This window comes from Triticum dicoccoides, chromosome 4A (assembly GCF_002162155.2).
Source record: "Triticum dicoccoides isolate Atlit2015 ecotype Zavitan chromosome 4A, WEW_v2.0, whole genome shotgun sequence".
Taxonomy (NCBI): domain Eukaryota; kingdom Viridiplantae; phylum Streptophyta; class Magnoliopsida; order Poales; family Poaceae; genus Triticum; species Triticum dicoccoides.
In genome coordinates, this window is record NC_041386.1 from 627,267,644 (window position 1) to 627,278,004 (window position 10,361).

The following is a 10,361-nucleotide window of genomic DNA, read 5'->3' on the forward strand; positions in this document are numbered from 1 at the left end:
TATCAAAAGAAATCCATGAATATGAAATTCTCAAAAATTATAAAATTTCATGAATTGGAAAAAAGTTCATAGATTTTGAAAACCAAATTTGTGGATTTTGATAAAATTTCATGGATTTAAATATATTTGTGCATTTGATAAAAAGATTGTGGATTCAAAAAAATCATAGTTTCGAAAAAACTTCATGGGTTGGAGATAAAGGTTCATGAATTAGACAAACATCACGAATAAAAAATTGTAAATTTTAAAAAAGTTCACGCATTTGAGAAGTTTGCGCATTTTAAAAGGTTCATGGATTATTAAACAAAGTTCAATAATTTAAGAAAAAAATTCACAAAATTTTAAAAGGTTTAGAATTTGGGAAACTTCACGAATTTGAAAAAGGAATTGAATTTGTAAAGAAGTTCACAAAGTTAGAAAAAATGACTTTGAAAAGTTCAAGAATTTAAGAAATTTTTTCACAAAATTGACAAAAGTTCATGATAAAAAATCATGAAAATGAAAGAACTAAAGAAAAAGAAATAAGGAAAGGAAAAAGAGATTAGAAACTACCCAAAAGGACCAAAACTGGCCTAAAACAGACAGAAACAAAATAGAAAAGGGACCGACCAGTAAAATAACCGAGAAAACTAAACTACAACTATAGTGTTAAATGGGTCGGCCTGGTTTGGTCATGAATATACTAAACCTAGCTAGGATTCTTTTTTGTGATTATTTTGCAGCCAAAAACTAGCTGGTGCGAGGATAACACGATAATTAGTTTGTCACCGGATATGCGCACTCCTGGCGTGACGTCTGAGGTATCAGCTACACCAGCTTCCTGATGCGGCAGCGACGGACAAGGGGCTCAAGAAGAGGGCGTTCATGGCGTTGCCGAAGCTAACGTACCAGGAAGCCATAGTGATGGCCGTTGCGGCGCGTGGCGGCTCAGCTCCATGGAGGACCGGGAGGAGGAGAAAAACTTGACGGAATGCAACATCTGTCTGTCGGAGCTTGGGGGGAAGGAGAAGATTCACCTCCTGCGGTCCAGCCGCGGTGTGGCCACAGTTCCATGTTGTGTGCGTCAACGTCTAGCTCCTGCGCAAAGCCGGTACTATTTTTGACCTGTAAGTTCAGCATGGTTTAGAAAAACAATTTCCTTGAAGAACACAATCCACATATGGGAAAAAAGAGGGATCACAATCAAGACACTTCATCATATTCACCCTGAAAATTCATATTCCGTTTTCACCATATGCATTCGGTCCATTCAGAAGAGAAAGAGTGACATGCTTTTCTGCACCAACCAGCGGACACTACATGGCCATTGTATGAACAAACAAAAGAACTCTTGAAAGATTGTACAACTTGGATAATTATCACATAGTTTCATTACTTACCATTTGTAACTAAAAAGTCTCTCTCTCATGATGATCCGTCAAAGAACGTCTTGGATGTAGCATGCAGTCAAATCTTGTTGATAAAACTATCTATGTCAAACAAACACTGCATACCTTCCTAGATTCAAAGAAAACATCAAAGGTAGGTATAGAAAATGATGTAGGGATATAATAAACGTCTGCTACCATTCTGGTTGCCTGATATGGCTGATGCGTGCTAAGACACATTTTCAGTTAGTTTTATTCCCTCAAGAAGGGCAGGCGGGGACAAAAGATAGAGGCTATTTTATCTAATTAGAAGTGACATATTTCCAACTTTGTTTAATGATTTTGAGACGTTGCAAAAATTTGGAAGTTGGAACACCTTGGCTGATAGAGAAAAAGATGAGCTCAAATTTTGTGCCTCTGTTATCAAACTCATTGGATGCCAACCAGGGAGAATTGGGACCTAATGATGCTACAACACCTCAGTCATATTCCAGATATCTGGTTTGCTTGGTAGGAGCCAAGTACTATTTGTGTTGTTCAGCTTATTCGGACTATGCAAGACACTATAGAAGAACCTCCAAGGCTCCAAGCAAAGTTTCGATGTCAATCTTTGAAAAGGGGGTTGTTTAAAGTTGACTGCACATATCCTAACATCAGATAACTTCACCAATGGAACCGACCAGAATGTCCTGACTGTTTTCAAAGGTATACAACTCATCATGTTTAATTGACCTTGATATCATGTTTCTGGGTTAATTCTGATTATTTCTGCCCATGAGTTTAATGTAGAAACATAAAAATGATAACTACTACACATGGTTTGCACTTCATGAAGAATATGCTGATTAGTAACTGGTGGTGGTACTACCTCCGTTTGGGATAGTGCTTTTTGAGGGTTTCCGGTAAATGATAAAGAAACACTAATACATCGGAGTTAGAAAAACGGGCCGGCCCTTTCTACATATCCTCTAAAAATGGGCCAGCCCGTAAAAAATTCTGGGAGGCCCGCAAACTGCCTCTTGTATCCGCAATATATACCGACGCATCGACGTTTTAGGGTTTGCGTCTGCCTTTTCCCTTATCCTCCTCTTCCACATTTCAACTTCTCTGGCAAGAAATTGCCTTCCCTTCGGCTTAGTTTTGCGGCGAGCGTAGCCACCTAAACAAAGGGCTAATGTCACGCGTGGGTGGCGGTCGCGATGGTCGAGGGGGGCTCGGTGTCCGCGGCGACGAACCACCTCGCAAGCGCTGCCACGACGAGGAGGCCAGGAGCTCCTTCCTCCGTCCGTCGGTGGAGGAGTGGCGCAGGAGCAGGCGGGGCGCGCTGTCCCCTAGCTCCGACCGGCAGGAGTGGAGCAACTTTGACCTCCTCTCGCAGATCCAACGCCCGCGGGCAGCCGAGGGGCGCCTGGGTCTAGGCGAAGGAGGCGGCCGCTGCCGGGGACGAAGTTGCAGCGGTGCACTTGCCGGCGTTGAGGGAGGAGTATAACCTTGCCTTCGTGTTCTCCGACTCCAGATGAAGCACCACCTCGGTGTCGGCAAGTCTGGTGATGGTGATGACGAGTAGATGTAGTTTAAGTATGAACTATGTTTATGTGGCACAGTATGAACTATGTTTAATTTCCGTTTTGTCATGCTTGAATGAACTATGTTAGAAATATGTTATGTGACACAATGTGAACTAGGGATGAACCACGGTGATGTTTAGTGGCGTGAACCGCTAGTTTGAATAGCACGCACCTACTCCGGTGATGTTTGCTGGATCTGTTCTGTCTTGACGTTCTCCATACAGCAAATTTTGTTTACGAAAATTTGCTGACGAACGGTTTACGGCATCTGCTAGAGATGCTCTAACACAGCGGACGAAGAGCCCATAGAACCAACATAAAAACGGCCACATGGCTAAAGAAAAGCGGCAATCACACGGCGCATGATTAGAACCAATATTAATATGGACCACGACACTCACAACTCCCAATTACATGCATCGCGTTTGTATGGCAGTAAAAAAACTCATAAAATAAAAACAAAAAAGAACCGAGGGTAAGATTTGGTTTACCACCAACACTAGACTTATCAAAAAATTGGCTCGCCCATGGGATTTGGCTGCCGTTTGGACTAGCACCAAAAAATTGGCTCCTCCAGCCTGTCTAGGATGCCCGCGTGTTATCTCACCAATTCATGGGCACAACAAGGGCGCGGAAAACGCTCACCAAATAAAAACGCTGCTATGCAGACGACACTGCATGCACGATTGTTGCATGATGCCTCACATCCAGCCGTCAGATCATAGAATGAAGTGCAGCTCATCCATCTGATTGTGAATCTTGCATAAATCATTCATGAAGTATCGGCTGCCAAGTAGTTTCGGCCAAATAATTGGCAGTCTGCTCTTGCCCGCTCTGTATGTGGGTCTTGTTTCGTTTTTGCTTTAGTTTCTCTACCGGACTTCTTTCGATCAGATTTTTTTTACTATTGGACAAATGTTCTCAAAACCACTACTAATACTCTTGCATGTTTATTTTTTGGCATATTATATTTAATTATTTTTTATGTTAAAAAAACTTATTTTTAATTGTCTCTTTCTTTGTTGGCTCAAGGTACATCCAAATTAAAACTCAAATCAATCACTAATCGATCCAAGTTACTCGTACGGGACATTTGGCAGCTCAACTAGTGGCAAACCAAATGAAGTCTTAGTGATTTTACTAAAATTTTGGTAAGTACATTGGCTACAATCCAAACAATGATAACTTACCAAAATTTTGGTCATGCTCTCACTTTGGTCATGCCAATTTTTTGGCTGGGCTAGTTGGGGCACAAACCAAACACACCCTGAGCTTTTTCTGTCTCCTCCCCTCCCGACCACCTCGTGTTCGCGTCTCTAACCCTGGTCCAGCAGCCGAGAGGAATCCAGCACCACACAAATCCAGTTCAATCCAATGCATCCACAATCCAAGCAACTACCAAATCGAAGCTAACCATGCTTCCGAGCCACTAGCAGCACCACGCCAGAGGGGGAGTCAACGAGGAGGGAGGGGGGGAGGCAGCAGGAGTCGGATCCATCGATCTGGCTGTGCAGTGGAGGTGCAGCTCCCCGTCCGTCCGGATCGACGGACCGCACATCGGAGGTGGGAAGCCAAGCGCAGGAGGCCGCCGCCTTGAGCGCATCTCCATCCATCGGCATCCAAATCCAGTCAAGCTCAACGTTCGCCGCGTTGTGGCTAAACATGTTGGGGAAAGATAGTTTTGATCAGTGGGGCGCAATGGAGATAGTTGAACAGATGTTTTAGATCAAACACGTTTATCAATGCATCTGGATATAGACGAATATGATGATGTTTTTTCAACTGAATATAATGATGTTTTGAATCTAGGGATATAGTAGATAAACAGATGAAAGCTTGTTTCATGAAACGGATCCAAATGATCCGAGCCATCCAAATCATCTATATCCAATGTCTCATGCTGCTTCAATAATGTATCCATCACATAATAAATACTCCTTCTGTCTCAAAATAAGTGTTGCTAAAGTACAACTTTGCATGGATGCAGTAATTTGGTAACATGTTAATTTTATTAATAGTAGTTTGGAAATGGCACTAATTGCACTAAAAGCAATTAACTTCAGAATCAACATTAATTATGGTTAATTTTCTACTACCTCCGTCCAGACTTATTAGGCCCCTTTTCTTTTGAGCCAAAGCTTGTCCATGAATTTAACTATTAAAATACAAACTATATGTCACAAAAATTATACCATAGAAAACATCTTTCAAATACAAATCCAATAATATACTTTTTATACTATATATTTTATATATTTTTAGTCAAATACATGATTAAATTTGGGCTTTAAATATAATGGGGCCTAATAAACCCAGACGGAGGTAGTAAATAATATTAAACCAAACTTTGTTTTGCACACAACACAGTCGCAGACGCTCATACATACGCACGTACACTCATCCCTATCAACGCATGCACGCACACGCTACCCCTATGAGTACCTTCGTGAAACTAAGTTGACACATCATCTTGAGATTGACGAAGTTGCCACAGACCCCTTCGTACTCGACGGGAGCGTCTCCTTTCAATGAACACATATCACCGGAATGCCTCACATAAATCTAGAAAAATACGAGCACGGGTGTCAAGTCTTGGACTTGAACCCTAGTCGGCTAGAGACACCACTATCCTCCTAACCGTTCAATCACAGGTTCGCTAAACTAGAGATGCACACTTACACAATAACTAGTCTAGTGAAAATGAGAGGGATTTATTCCACAAGAGAAAAAGGTTCTTTTTTTTGGCAAAATCTAGCCCTCCAAGGAGGCCTTCCTTGCTTTGCATTTAAAGGCAGAAGCCGGAGTTATAGTGGCTAGACCTAAAGCTCCCTCGCGGGGATTTGCAAAGACCCACGTTGATGCATGAATTTCTAGAGCCTATGCAAGAAGTGTAGCGGTGGTGGTGTATCGAGATGAGACGGGTAACTTCATAGGTAGCTTAGCCCTGATCATTATTGGCATAACTAATGTGGCGACAGTGGAAGCGATTGCTTGTCGGAGGGTTTATTCCTAGCGCAAGATCTTATGCTCCATAATTTTATCATGGCCTTGGACTCAAAACAGGTGGCGAATGACATTGACAAAGGTAGTCGTGGTTCTTACGGAGCTATTTTTAGCTAGATTAAGCTTAGATCTTTAGCTTTTAATTGTAAATTTATTTTTGAAAGGTAGAGCCTCGAACACATATGCACAAGGGCGTAGCCACGCCCGGGCTGCCCTGGGCGTGGAGGAAATCCTTCGTATATTGTAGCTACAGTAGCACACTATAGCTACAGTAAACACTGTGCGAACGAGGCTGGCCCGGGGCGTGGAGATATCCTGCCTACGCCATTGCATATGCAGATAGGTTAGCTAAGCTTTCTCACTCATTGGAACAGAGCCGGCATGTTTAGTTGTCTGCTGCATGATCCGTCATGTATCTCACGCCATGTAGATTTTGAGCAATAAACTTGGTTAACCCAAAAAAAGCAGAAGCCAAAAGGTTTTGAAGATATTACAGTTCGAATTAGACGACGACAGACCTTAAATAAAGGAAAAAATAACAATCAGGTCCCGAAGATACACGTGTAGATCAACATCAACACGCGTCAAAAGCTTCGAGTCGAACTGCCACGACGACAAAGAGCGCCGACCACGCGTCTGGCCAGGAACCTCGTTGCCGACAACCACCGAGAGCATCGGCCATGCTCGCCACCGGCAAAAACGACACCCGCCCAACTGCCTCCGAAGTTTTCTGTCTCCTCCCCTCCCGTGCTCCTCGCTTCTCTCACGGTCTCACCCCACTCCAGCCGCCGACAGGAATCCAGCAGTACCGCGCAAATCCAGTTCAATCCAATGCCCCCCACAATCCAAGGAACCACCTAATCAAGGCTAACCATGCTTCTGAGCCACTAGCAGCACCACGCGTCTAAGATGACAACGAGGACGAAACGAGAAAATCGCAAACCCATCCCCATCCTCATCAACGTGCAGGATTAAATTTTTGTCCGTCCCCTAAACCCGTCGGGTTTTCAAAATCCATGGGAAACCCGTCCCTACGAACAGTCAATAAAAACAACAACATTTGAAAGAAAAAATAAGAGCATATTACAGTAGCAGGTGATGGTTGGGGACCTAGGTTTAGATTTAGGCGTTGTGTTGTACGGGAGAGAGAGGCCTGAAGAGCAAGCGACACAGCAAGGACCGAGCTAGGGGTTGTTTTGTACTCCACAACCTTGACGCTATGGGGCTCGGCTGCTCGGGCACTTTGGCTTTGGTCCAATTGACTCAAGATGGATCGGTGCATGCTAAATAACGTATTTTGACGGATTTTGTCGGGTTTCGGGTTCGGGTAGTACTCTAACGGGTTTAAACCCGCAAAACATGTTGAGTTTTATAATGTACTCATGAGAAGCCCCGCGGGGACAAAAAGTCGCCCATTCCCGTCCCCTAATAGGATAAAAACCCGCGGGGACGCGAGTTTCGGGGCCCATTGCCATCTTGAACCACGCGGGAGGGGAAGTCGACGAGAAGGAAGAGGAGGAGGCGGGAGTCGTATCCATCGATCTGGCCGCGCGGTGGAGGTGCCGCTCCCCGTCCCGTCCGGACCGACGGCCTGCACACCGGAGGTGAGAAGCAAAGTGCAGGAGGCCGCCGCCTTTGTTAGATAATAACGAGAATAAACGAGACACGAGAGCAAACGGATTTTTACGTGGAAATCCTTGCGGGAGAAAACCATGGACGCACGAAGGCGCAATCACTATGAGGAGGAGTATTACAAGCACGCGACGACAGGCCGTCTGAGGTGCGACTACATGGGGTATATATGAGGGCAATACATGAGAGTCCTTGGAGGACAAGTAAACGAGTTGTACTCGTACGCGTCGGTACCAACGCAAAGGCCCACACCGTATGTACTACGTCTAGTCCAATACGGTACTAGAATTTAGATCACAATTTAACAATCTCCACCTTGAGCCAAATTCCCTCTAGTAGTCGAATAAAATGAATTACTCCATCCAAATCAGTATAACACCTTGTGCGTCAAAATTCATAGGACTAGTGAGAAATACCAACTAAGCCTGAGCAAATCTCAAACTTATTGGTTGGAACTGGCTTTGTCATCATATCAGCAGGATTATCATGAGTACTTATCTTGCATACCTTCAGATTGCCTTCAGCAACAACATCTCGAATATAATAAAATCTGACATCAATGTGCTTTGTTCTCTCATGATACATTGGATTTTTTGTAAGATATATAGCACTTTGACTGTCACTAAATACGGTAGGGTAAGATGAATCTCCACAAAACTCAGAATACAAACATCTCAACCAAATAGATTCTTTGCATGCCTTAGAAATAGCCGTATACTCGGCATCAGTAGTGGAACAAGCCACAATAGACTGCAAAGGTGCTCTCCAACTCATAGCACAACCACCAAAGGTGAAAACATAACCTGTGAGTGATCTTCTCTTATCCAAATCACCAGCAAAATCAGAATCAAAAAAACCAACAAGTCCATCTCCAGTTTTTCCAAACTGTAAATAAGCATTAGAAGTACCACGCAGGTATCTGAAAATCCACTGAACTGCTCTCCAATGCTCTTTTCCAGGATTAGCCATGTATCTACTGACAACACTCAATGCATAAGATAAACCCAGACGAGAACAAACCATGGCATACATAAGTGAACCAACTGCACTTGAATAGGGAACTCTAGACATGTACTCAATATCTGCATCTGACTTAGGACATAAAGCTGATGATAATTTGAAGCGTGCACCTAACGGAGTACTCATCGGCTTGGCATCATGCATATTAAAACGACGAAGAACTTTATCAATATATCCCTTCTGAGTTAGATATACTTTCCAGACGGTCTGTCTCTGGATATTTCCATGCCAAGTATTTTCTTTGCTGCACCCAAATCCTTTATCTCAAATTCATTACTCAATTGCTTCTTTAGTTCATTAATCTCTGACATACTCTTTGCAGCAATAAGCATATCATCAACATAAAGGAGAAAATAAATAGTTGAGCCTTTAACAGTTTTCAAATAAACACAACTATCATAATTAGACCTTTTGAAACCTTGAGAGAGCATAAAAGTGTCAAATCTCTTATACCACTGTCTAGGGGATTGCTTCAATCCATAATGAGATTTCTTTAACTTACAGACAAGCTTTTCTTTTCCAGGAATAACAAAACCTTCAGGTTGTTCCATATAAATATCCTCTTCTAATTCTCCATATAAGAATGCAGTTTTAACACCCAATTGTTTAAGCTCTGGAATCTGGCTATAACCTTTAGCAACCAACCTTGCTTTATATCTTGTCTCATCGTTAGGAGAAAAACCTTCTTTCCTCTTGAAAACCCACTTGCAACGAATAGATTTCTTCTCTCTAGGTAATTTTACTAAATCCCAAGTGCCATTCTTTTCAAGTGATTCCATCTTATCATGCATAGCGCCATCCACTTATTACTATCACCAGAAATAATAGCCTCAGAATATGAAGAAGGCTCAGCATTGCCTTCAATTTCTTCTGCAACAAATAAAGCAAAAGAAACAAGGCCGATGCTAGGCGTAAGCTGACTGATAGTAGCTCGCAACTATAAGCCGCCTTCATAGCCGTCCGATCATGCATATAATAGTCATTCGCTTTGTTTCTCATGGATCGCAATTTGCCTCGACGAACACCAGCATAGGCACCACTATGCAGCACCCAAGGTCACGCTCCAAGCACACCTAGCAGCATGGAGGCTGCGGTCGCGACGCTGCCGGAGCTCCTGCGATGCTCGGTCGCGACGCCGCCCGAGCTACGATAAAGAGAGGTCGCCGAAGTTGCGATGCTGCGACGCCGGAGCTGTGATGCAGCGGTCAACGACACCGTCGGAGTTGTGATGCAGTAGCGGACGGAGCTGCGATGCATTTGTCCCCGATGCCACTGGAGCTGCGATGCTCGGACGCGAGGCCGCCGGAGCTACGATGCAGCGAGGCCACCGGAGCTGCGATGCAGCAGTCGTCGATGCCGTCGGCGGAGTTACGATGCATCTGTCCCCGACGCTGCCGAAGCTGCGATGCTCGGCCGCCCGCTGGAGATGCGATGCACCGATGCCGGAGCTGCGATGCAGCGGTCGTTGACCCCATGGGAGCTGTGATGCAGCGGCCGGCGGAGCTGCGATGCAGCGGTCCTCGACGCCGCCGGCGAGATCCAGCGATGAACCTGTGTCCCAGCACTATGCGTGTTGCTATGCAGCTCCATCGGCGGCAAGACCCGGGTCGCAGCATGACGGGCGTTGCATTGCAGCTCCTCCACCGACGAGATCCGAGGCACAACAGCAGGCATTACAGCTCCGCCAGTGACAAGATCCACCGGTGGCAGTATCGTTGCATGGAAGCAGCCGCCGTCGGCGAGATCCGCTGTTGCAGCCACGGTGGCTGCG